The sequence below is a fragment of the Pezoporus wallicus genome, unplaced genomic scaffold (assembly GCF_028554395.1).
Source record: "Pezoporus wallicus isolate ANWC-B61680 ecotype Strahan unplaced genomic scaffold, APGP_CSIRO_Pwel_v1 contig_13243, whole genome shotgun sequence".
In the NCBI taxonomy this organism is placed as follows: domain Eukaryota; kingdom Metazoa; phylum Chordata; class Aves; order Psittaciformes; family Psittacidae; genus Pezoporus; species Pezoporus wallicus.
This window is the reverse complement of record NW_026635036.1, coordinates 728,607-739,574: the sequence shown is the minus strand read 5'-3', so window position 1 is coordinate 739,574 and position 10,968 is coordinate 728,607. Positions and strand designations below refer to the sequence as shown.

Below are 10,968 nucleotides of genomic sequence, written 5' to 3'. Positions count from 1 at the left end.
CGAGAGGCGGGCGCTCCCCACCCCCTGCCCGGCGGCCCCGACGTCTCCCTCCGCCGCCGCGCCGGGCGAGTGGCGGCCACAGTATGCCGAGTGCCACCTCCGGGCACGGGTATCCTCCGTCATGAACTTGTTCAGAGCACAGGCCCACGCCTCGAGCGCAGAACATCGCATCCAGCCTCCCTCCGTAAGGAGGTTTGATCGGCCTACAGTCATAGAATCTTAGAATAGTTAGGGTTGGAAAGGACCTTAAGATCATCAAGTTCCAACCCCCCTGCCATGGGCAGGCACTCATACTAAACCATGTCACCCAAGGCTCTGTCCAACCTGGCCTTGAACACCGCCAGAGATGGAGCATTCACAGCTCCCCTGGGCAACCCATTCCAGTGCCTCACCACCCTCACAGTAATGAACTTTTTCCATATACCCAATCTAAACTTCCCCTGTTTAAGTTTGAACCCATTACCTCCTGTCCTGTCACTACAGTCCCTAATGAAGAGTCCCTCCCCACCATCCCTATAGGCCCCCTTCAGATACTGGAAGGCTGCTATGAGCTCTCCACCCAGCCGCTTCTCCAGGCTGAACAGCCCCAGCTTTCTCAGCCTGTCTTCATACAGGAGGTGCTCCAGTCCCCTGATCATCCTCGTGGCCCTTCTCTGCACTTGTTCCAATAGTTCCATATTCTTTTTATGTTGAGGACACCAGAACTGCACACAATCCTCCAAGTGAGGTCTCACGAGAGCAGAGTGGAGGGGCAGGATCACCTCCTTTGACCTGCTGGTCACGCTCCTTTTGATGCAGCCCAGGATACAGTTGGCTTTCTGGGCTGCGAGCGCACACTGAAGCCAGCTCATGTTCATTTTCTCATCTACCAACACCCCCAAGTCCTTTTCCACAGGGCTGCTCTGAATACCTTCTCTGCCCAACCTGTAGCTGTGCCTGGGATTGCTCTCACCCAGGTGTAGGACCTTGCACTTGGCATGGTTAAACCTCATGAGGTTGGCATCAGCCCACCTCACAAGCGTGTCGAGGTCCCTCTGGATGGCATTCCTCCCCTCCAGCGTATCAACCAAACCACACAGCTTGGTGTCATCAGCAAACTTGCTGAGGGCGCACTCAATCCCACTGTCCATGTCAGCGACAAAGATGTTCAACAAGACCGGTCCCAACACCGATCCCTGAGGGACACCACTCGTTACTGGTCTCCAGCTGGATATCGTTGAGCCATTGACCACAGCTCTTTTGTGCTGCCCTCCAGCCAGTTCTCTATCCACTGAGTGGTCCATCCATCAAATTGATGTCTCTCCAATTTAGAGACAAGGATATTGTGTGGGGCAGTGTCGAAGGCTTTATGCATGTCCAGATAGATGACATCAAGTGCTCTACCCCTGTCCATCAGTTCCGTAGCCCCATCATAGAAGGCCACCAACTTGGTAAGGCAGGATTTCCCCTTAGTGAAGCCATGCTGGCTGTCACCAAGCACCTTGTTGTTTTTCATGTGCCTTAGCATGCCTTCCAGGAGAATCTGCTCCAAGATTTTGCCAGGCACAGAGGTGAGACTGACTGGTCCCTGGGTCATCCATTTTCCCCTTCTTGAAAATGGGGGTTATATTTCCCTTTTTCCAGTCTTCGGGAACTTCACCTGACTGCCATGCTTTTTCAAATATGATGGAGACATATATGATGGACAGTAATAGAATCACAAAATAGTTTGAGTTGGAAGGGACCTTAAAGGTCATCCAGTTCCAACTCCCCTACCACAGGCAGGGACACCTTCCACTAAAGCAGGTTGCTCCAAGCCCCTTCCAATCTGGCCTTGAACAGTCCCAGGGATGGGGCAGCCACAGCTTCCCTGGGCACCCTGAGCCAGGGCCTCACCAGCGTCACAGGAAAGAGTTTTTTTTAATATGTAATTGAAGTAGACAGAACTACAGGTCTTTTATAACAGGGAGGTGATGTAGCAATAACTGATCTCAAGAACCACAGGCTGGTTTGGGTTGGATAGGGCCTTAAAGCTTAACCAGTTCCAACCCCCCTGGCACAGGCAGGGACACCTTCCACTAGACCAGGTTGCTCAAATACCTGCTCTGCAGAACCTTTGCTATCAGGACGCCTGACAGTGAATAAAGTGTAGGCTGCAATGACTGGAAGGATTGCAAAATGTACTTAGATGCACTGAAATCATTTAAGGCAACACTAAGGCTTGACTACATGAAATGTTACTGTGTGGGAAGCAAGTGGCATGCAGCCCCTCTAGGACTACCACAGCATAATTTATGTGCAGTAAATTCATAAGCTAGTATTGTCAATGGCATGAGGCACAGCCAAAGTAATGTTCTGGTAACTGAGTGGAGCCATACTTCAACAGCATGCTGGAGCACAGCATCACTGAAGATACTTGACATAGGGCTGACTGGCTGCTTCAATTGCAACAGGTGTATTTTACCTTCTACACACGGAACACCACATTGAGGGATTCAGTTGTGTCTATTGCTGCACCTTTCCCTTGAGTGAGCAGGGAGCGGTGAACACCCAGCATATGTATTTGACAGTGGAGTAGAGGGCCTTACACTGTCTCCATGACAAGGACTGGCAGGCATGTCACTAGGTGGAAGTACAAAGGTGCATCTTCCCTGGATTTAGATCGGGGATGGGGTGTCCTTCTGCAGAACATTTCCTTTCCATGAGCAGAACTAACCCTGCATACACCATGAAACAACTGTGTTATATACAGGAGACAGTATGTGCTGTGTACTTCAAATCCAGGTTCCCATCCCCCTTAAAGAGCCTCTTAAAGCTCTACAGATGAGGAATTTAGAAACAATTTTCAAAGCATGGTTACTCAAGCTGGAAGTTAGCTTTTAGCCAGACTTTAATACATTTTCCAATATTGCAAATAAAAATTTGCAATTGCAGCTGGGTAGTTTGGTTTATGAAATAACTACATCCATAATCTTCTAAATGCTCATAGTAAATAGCTCCCTTTCAGCCTGCTTAGAACCTCTCCTAAACTTTTCTTCAGTTTACAGGGCTCGCAGAGGAGATACTACAAATACAGGTCATTTTAAAATGCTCTAGTTTGATTCAATTTCACCTCAACTTGATTGGAAGACAAAACAGATGCACAACCTGCAGATACATAGAAACATAGAATTGTAGAATGGTTTGGTTGGAATGGGTCTTAAAGATTTATTTATTTATTTATTTTTGTCCTTACCTAACAATAGGAGCCACAAAGTAGGAATTTTCTATCATGAGATGCTGATTTCTAAGTCAAATGTAAAGGCATGAGATTGTTACTTGCCTGTTTTAAAGACTTTGCCATTTCCCATGCCACTAGTACACCATTTAGTCACTAAATGTATTGCGTTGAAGACTTCTGACAGTTGGCCAAAGTAAGAGGCTGCATCATTATGAGAGTAATGACTGTGTGTTTGGTTGTACTGAGAGTAGTATGGGATAGTTTACTGTATCCTTTTATACATTTTGTTTTTCATCTGCCAATAAAAAAATATTCTAATAGTAACAAACAGATGGGACACAGCACTTGCCAAAAAGGAACACAAAGCCTGTCTCTGGGTTACATTCTTCTGCACTTATAACCTGTACAAAACCATTGTCACCAATGAAATTCTATGAAATATAAAATAAATCAAATTGGAATTTGGCCTTCTAAGTCTAGATTTTTTGTTTACTATTTTACTACATTAAATCGTTTAGATGGCCTACCAGATGATTTTCATAAAACCTTAGGAAAACGCTGGGAGAACTCTAATTAAGTGAAGGAAAGGCAAATAAGCAAAGCTTACATGCTCCCCTCCAAGCAGATGGCTTACCAGTCAGCAGATATGCCTGTGCTGTAGCTGAAGATGTGTCTGCTGGCAGGTCTCCTACCAGAACCCAAGCTAACTAGCTTTTGAGAATGAGAAATCAGTGTCGTATTTTTGGCTTTAGTATAAACAGGTCAGCCCTTCCTGTGAGAGCAGAGGATTAGAAGCAAAGTTTTGGAGAAGTCAAGTTAAGTTTGCAGCAGAGAATCTCACACCAGGGCCCTGGCTCAAAGACATTCTTCTTTGGCAAAGAAGTCTGTGCCTTCTCCCATACTCCTTAAATGTCGTTTACCATTCCACAAAGAGGGCAGGCTCAAGGGAAGAGGAAAACAAGGAGATGACAAAAAGAGGAGACCAATGTGGGAAAATACCTCAGGTGGTCATTCTGCTGAGAAAAACAGAGGTAAAAACATGCAAGACCAGAAACTTTAGTCTGAAAATATGGATTGCAACATAAAATCATGGATGAGGAGAAGAGGATTAAGAACCAGGTCATCCTTGGAGCTGACATGTGTGCACATACGTGCAGAGCTACACCAAGAACAAGAGTTGCGTTTGGACTGCCTGGAGAACGAGTACTGAGGAAAACTGACAGGAGATCATCATTATCAAGTCGGAAAATAAGGTACCCTGAGACAGGCCTCCTGCAAGAGGAGTGCGTCTTCGGAAAACAAGGTATGACCTGTGAAGACCAGCTCTGTTACCAGCACATGGAGACAGTCTCATAATGTGAGCAGTGAATGAACTTCCCTAGTGGACAGCAGACTCCCTGATCTGCTTCAGGAAAATTTCAAAAACAGTCTTCTGGCATGAAATGGTCTTGCTGGAACTTCTTCATGCTGGAACTTGCAACTTTTCTTGAATCTGACTCTGAATTAACTGTTTTCAGTGTTGGGTTGAGTTTCTTTTACCTCAACTGTTACAATATGGTAGTACATCACTATACTCTATACACTCACCCCTGCCACATGTGCAGGTGCCGTTACCTGACCACACTCCCTAGTGCTACTGCTGTGCCCCACGCTCCCATGGTGCTGAAGAGGATATAGAAAGAACTAAGTGATCTTCAGTGAGACCCACCATCCCACTGTCCTGCCAGACCTGTTGGTGATGACTTGTTTCACTGGCAAGCAACAATTATGAGACTATAATTACAGTGCATATCAAGGGGAGTATTTTTTCTCACAGTACATTTTCTAACAGACTGTCCTTTCAAAACACCAAAGATTGCTTTTACAACAAAAATCTACCACACCCAAACATAAACAGTAATGGGAATATTTGTCTTGATATCCTGAGATCACAATGGTCACCAACTCTGACTGTATCTAAAGTTCTATTGTTCATATCCTCCTTACTTTGTGATCCTAATCCAGATGATCCTTTAGTACCAGATATTGCACAGATCTGCAAGTCAGACAAGGAAAAATGCAACAGATATGCAAAAGAGTGGACTCAGAAATACACAATGTAAGCTTCTGAAGACTTTTTCATACACCAGAGTACTGTAAATTCAAGGTTTTTTTCAAAACTAGAAGGAAATGGAGGACAGTTTAATGTTTCAACATATCATGATGTGCCTTGAATTTTTTTCAACCATGTAAGTGAGTTTCTGGAGCAAGGGAGAACCAACTTCCAAAAATAACCTTATGACTGTGATCAGAATATTTATCCTTTTTGTATGCTTTGCAGAAGACATTTAATATGGTTTTTAAGAGCCGGGCATCTGCATCTTCAGACTTTTGGGGGTTTTTTAGTGTGAGGTGCCCCTACCCATGGCAGGGGGGTTGGAACTAGATGATATTCAGGTCCTTTCCAACCCCAGCTGTTCTATGTTTCTATGATTCTATGATCACTGTGGTTGTAGACAGCCTGCCTTCTGCAGTGGGTGACTACACGACTTGAATCAAGACATAGCACTAATCATAATGGACAGTTTAAGAAAGATATTGCTGCATTTAGAACAAAAAACCCAAAACAGTATCCTCATGTTAACTGTAACTGATAATAATAATCTAATAATAATAATCAAAATGCCACAAGAACCAGTCCATCTTAGAATTTTACATAATTCTGACTCTAACACCATGCATGCTCATTTTGAACTTTTAAAAAGAATTTAGAGAGTTGCTGGAGATTAAAAGCCTTTCTCTGTTGCTGTGACCTGCCAGGAGGATAAGTGCTCCAGCAAATATTTAAGAAAAACTGTCTCTGCTCCACCAGCAGTAATTGAATTTTTTCCTATCGAAAAGTTTTATTCTGAACAAGACCACTATTAACTTTTCTAATGAATAGTCTTAAGATTGCAGATATGTCCTTTTGGAACATCCTCTTGCAAAAAAACTATGCCATGACGCTCTCTCCATCAGTAAATCTGGAAGGAGACCCAGTTCCTCTGGGCTGAGTGGAATGAAGAGGCGTGAATCTGTGCAGTGCTTACAGAACCATGGTGAAAGCCTGCATCTGCTTCAGTCCAATCAGTCTGAAACAGCCAGTATTTTTTGTGTTTGGAGTATGACAATGAAGTCAAACTAGCAGATACCTTTCACTGTCCATAAGAAGAGAGGTTTTTAAATGGCTGTTGGTCTGAAAAGTTGGCAGGTGATACTGACATTAGCATGTTTCTCCTTCCCACGTAAGAGACTTCAGGGAGCTTTCTGGTGGCACCATCTGTAGAAATTCTATTTCCTGATCTTAAAAGCATCTGTGTAAAATACATGAGTTTTTTGGAAAACAAGATATAGCCAACTATTAGTGTGAATGATGCTTTAGTTTTACTATGTGTTTGCTAATAAGTTATTTTTATGCTACTATCATGCAAGAAAGCTCCAGACCCCTGGCAGCAACACAGCTGACTGTATCCTAGCTTTTATACCATAGCCACTGTCCTGGTTTGCTTAATACATAAAACTTGGATGCTTTATTTGTAATGCTTTGTAGTTGCTTCTGCCATCTTTGATTAGTATCACCTGGAAACCCCAGCTTTTGCTACATGTAGTCACACCCAAGAGGAAAGCCGGGCTCAGAAAAGATTAGTGTCACTTTGCTTTTTCCCCTCATCTTTTCTCTGTAAAGGAGGAGAGCTTTCTGATCATGGCAGGGTATCAGTAAAGATATGCTCAATAGCTGAATACCTTAAGGGCCTCAATCTCCTTTCATATGTCCCAGAATTAAAACTGGTATAAGTCTGTTGACTTCTGTGGTGATTTATACCTGCATTAGTGGTAGGAGAATCAAGTGCTGAGGTTTTTATGGAGGGTACTATGAAATTTGTTCTTTTTAGCTTGTTAAACAGACAGTAACAAATTCACACATCTGCTAAAGAGAAGACTGTGACCTTAAGGATGTCTTTCTCCCAAACCATTTACTCCTGTACTCATTTGCTAAGGTGATGATGAGAGTCTTACATAGCAGAGATTTATAAGGGAAAGAGAAGTCCTTATACAGACTAAGGGAGAAGGTTTAGAGGTCTTCCCCACTGCAAATGTGCAGCTACTTTTCTAGTGTTTGGACACACAGTCTCTTCACTGTAGGAACCAGGAACATGCACACACAGTCTGCACAAAAAAGCCAAAGCTGGTAGCACATAAAATTTGTATCAATGTTTGCATTTCACTCTCACAAGCTAATTTGGACTGTTGGTTCTTGGGCTGTTGGACTTTGGCCCAGGACACTGTGTTTAATACAGGTCATGTATCAGGTCCAGGCATAAGCCACCTAGGTCAGACCCATGAAGAATTCTCAGCCAGAAGCAGCCTTGTTAGGTACTCTGTAATTTGGTGTGGTTTTCTGCTAATTATTGATAAAGAGGAGATTATATGCAAGTATTTTTTTTGCTGTTGCCAGAGAGAGCCCATTTGACACTGTTAAACTCTCAGAAAGCAGTTCTTTTGGTTTCCAGTTTGAAGGCCCAAAAGGAGGTGTGCCTGCTAATTGGATATTTCACATTGTCATGTTTAGAAGTGATAAAGTGACATTTCTCCTGCATATGTGAATTCCTTTCCTGATGCTGCAGCAAGCCAGAGTGGCAGCCTGAAATTGCTTCCCAAACTTTTTATCTCTGTTTCTGGGGCTGAAGTAAAGCTTGTAACTACAAAGGCTGGGGTTATCATTATTTTCAATTAATAACTTTGTCTATCCTTTGAATTGTAACTTCTTATTCACTTCAGGGAACCATTTACATATATTTACATCTACTTATTTATACACTTTAACAAATGTACTCATATGAAAACAGGGCATTTCCCTGACAAGCTTAAACCTGTTTCCCTATCATCCAACTTACCTTTCATTTCACGTTTTGTTTTCTTTCTTGACATTTATTCTATCCTAAAGGACTGCATTTTATTGCTAAAATCATCTCTGGTTTCCTGATATCGTACCAGTATTGTTTAATTCTTCTCTATACAATTCCAAATTATGTTGAGCATTACATTATTTAAGAAAACAACTGGGATAGGACTACGATAAACTGAAGGAAGCCAGAAACCACTCTGCTTCTACAAAACTGAATCATATTGCAATTCACTCCTGCATGCCCTTTCTTAAGCATGTAGTCCGCATTACTGAGATGGTCCTCATGGCTTCAGTGGAAGCATTTACATTATCATGGACTCTCCTCAAGGGAGAAGAATTCAGATGACTTCTCTAAGAGAGTTTCTCTGGAGGCTCTAGGCTGAGCAGACTCATAGTACAATTTGAACTCTTTTTTGCATCACCAGATCAAATCTGGCCTCGCTAATAGTGAGAAATTGTTACCATCTGAATCCTAATCCATGGCATATGTAATCAGGGCTGGGTGGTCTCATTATAACTTCTAGGAGAGCAAACCTCATCTCATAAACCACCACTGCAGGTGGCACTTAAAATGGAGGTCTCCAGGCTCAGTGGTGTTAATCCTGCTCTTTTTACTGCTGCTGAATTCACACAGCATCTTTAGCAAAGGAAACAAAGCAAAGTCAGTTAGCTTTGTATTTTCTGACCCCTGAAGATTTCCACTAGATGTTTGTCATCATTACTTAGAGGAAGGAAAAAATGAAAAAAGATTTTTTAAGTGCATATTGTGTGGAATGTTGTAAACTACAATTATTAGAGCAAACTTGAGTGAGGAGAACCCAGAGAGGAGAATGCTTTAAAAGATGCCATCTGTGATTTCAGGACACACGTACAAATAGATCCAATTTTATACAAAACAAGAATTTAGGATTGATTAGGCTCCTATGTGGAAGAAATAGGTTTTTCCATATCCTTTGACATATCAAATGTAACTGATCTAGTTGACTAAGTTTTGAAGATATTCAAACTATTTTAATCAACCTAAACTGGTCACTGTCCTAGATTCAGCACTAGCAGTCATTTTTCTCAGTAGCTGGTGGATATCAGTTTACAAGATGAACCTTAATCTTTGTTTACATGGATTTATTGTATTACACTGAGAGGAAAGTACTGCCTGGCCATCTTACCTTGTTCCTGTTTCGCAGTACCATGCGAACCTGGTATTGTGAACCACTGCTACAGCAACAGCTAGCAACATCCTTGAGCAGGCATCTCCATGGTTTAAAATCTTCATGGAAGATTATAGCTAGCCCAAAGACAAGCCCAACCAACAGCAAAAACATCATCGCCCATGGCGGCACAACTAGACAGCCAGCACTTCTAAGCACCTGCTCAACAAGGGTTTTAATCAGTGTCGGTAGCTCAATGGAGGGCAGGTGCAGCAGCATTTACCATTCTCAGAAAGCAAAGTAGGCATGGCATGAAGAACCACCAGCTCTGGAGCAGACACATTTGCTCTTGGCTAAAAAACACGTTTTTGACATGAGGGCTATGATAGGGGAGCTGCTGTTTCCATATAAAAGTGATGGTGGCGAACAGAGGGTACTGGTGTAGTTCAGTGAGGAGCAGATCCTATTTTTATGTTTGATTTTGATGTATTTTGATTTTGTTTCCCAAAAGTGTTAAAATTAAGGAGACATGTATTTATATATAATAAAAATAAGTGAGAAAGTGACAGAACAAGGAACTGAAGGCTTTCAATAATATGTTTTGTTTTAAAATTACAAGAGCTCAAATGCACAAAACCTTAAAGGCCTCCATCCAACAAAATACTTACATGTATTCTTAATTTTAAGTCTCCCTACAGTCACGCTTTGCTGAATTGAGGCATAATAATGGTAAATTTCTAGGCCAAATTCTGGACTGAAGTCAGTAGATGCAGATGTCTTTAAAAGAAAACAATATGTGTATGTAGAAAGCACATCTCTAGACACGCATGCCTGATCATTGCATCCATGTTCTGAAATTGTCAAATGCATGAACATTTGTTTCCCAAGATTTAAAATATTTGCCTTCTTTAACACAGAGCCACCGAGGTGCTTTGCTCTACCAGCAAAAAAAAATGGTCTTTGCCCAGAAGACCTTACAAAATTATACAGATGAATAGCAGGTAAAACAGAGGAAGGAGTGAGAATGGAGGAGAGCTGGAGTGATAGGCTCACACGGTTATTCATTATAGACATATGCACTTTGTGGTTGCCAAGTTATAAGTTTTAAATATAGAAGTTTACTTTTATGTAGAAGTAATAATTATTAACAGAACACAAATCTTCAGGGGCTCTACAGATCATTTTGACAAGCCAGAGTGAATGGGACTTTTGCCACTCATTTCAATAGAGTCAGGCTTTTATTCCGAGTTTCTGCTTTAACCCATATGTCCCCAAAAGAGAGTGTGCACAAGTCTTTATAGTCCCATCAGGTCTGTCCTGACATGTATAGCTTGGAAACTTGGGTGTAAGCATCTGTAGATTCCTTGCTCTTGGATGGAGAATGTATTATTCATCGTACAGCTATAAAGAGCAGCATGCCAAGAAGCAACAAACCCTTCTCCAGCCCTTCTTTATAGCCAAGCCTATTAATTAACCTTGCTATCACTCAGAAGCCAAGTAGGAGACTCCTACAGAAGAGATGCTGCTCCACGATGCCTCAGCTGCAATTCTTCAGCGCTTTTCTGAGACGAAAAGCATGTGGAAACACAGCAGTATAGAACTCCTAGGTAGGAATGGTCCATGCAGATGGCTGGGTTCAGAGCTCCTGCACACCCCAGGAACCATTAATGCTGCATACCTCTGGCTCGCATAAGAAA

General features: G+C 42.3%; 1 pseudogene; it reads left to right on the top strand.

The window, feature by feature from the left end:
• The first annotated feature begins 4,855 nt into the window (after window positions 1-4,855).
• LOC130594282 (ubiquitin-conjugating enzyme E2 D1-like) lies at window positions 4,856-5,561 on the top strand (annotated as a pseudogene).
• The last annotated feature ends 5,407 nt before the right edge of the window (window positions 5,562-10,968 follow it).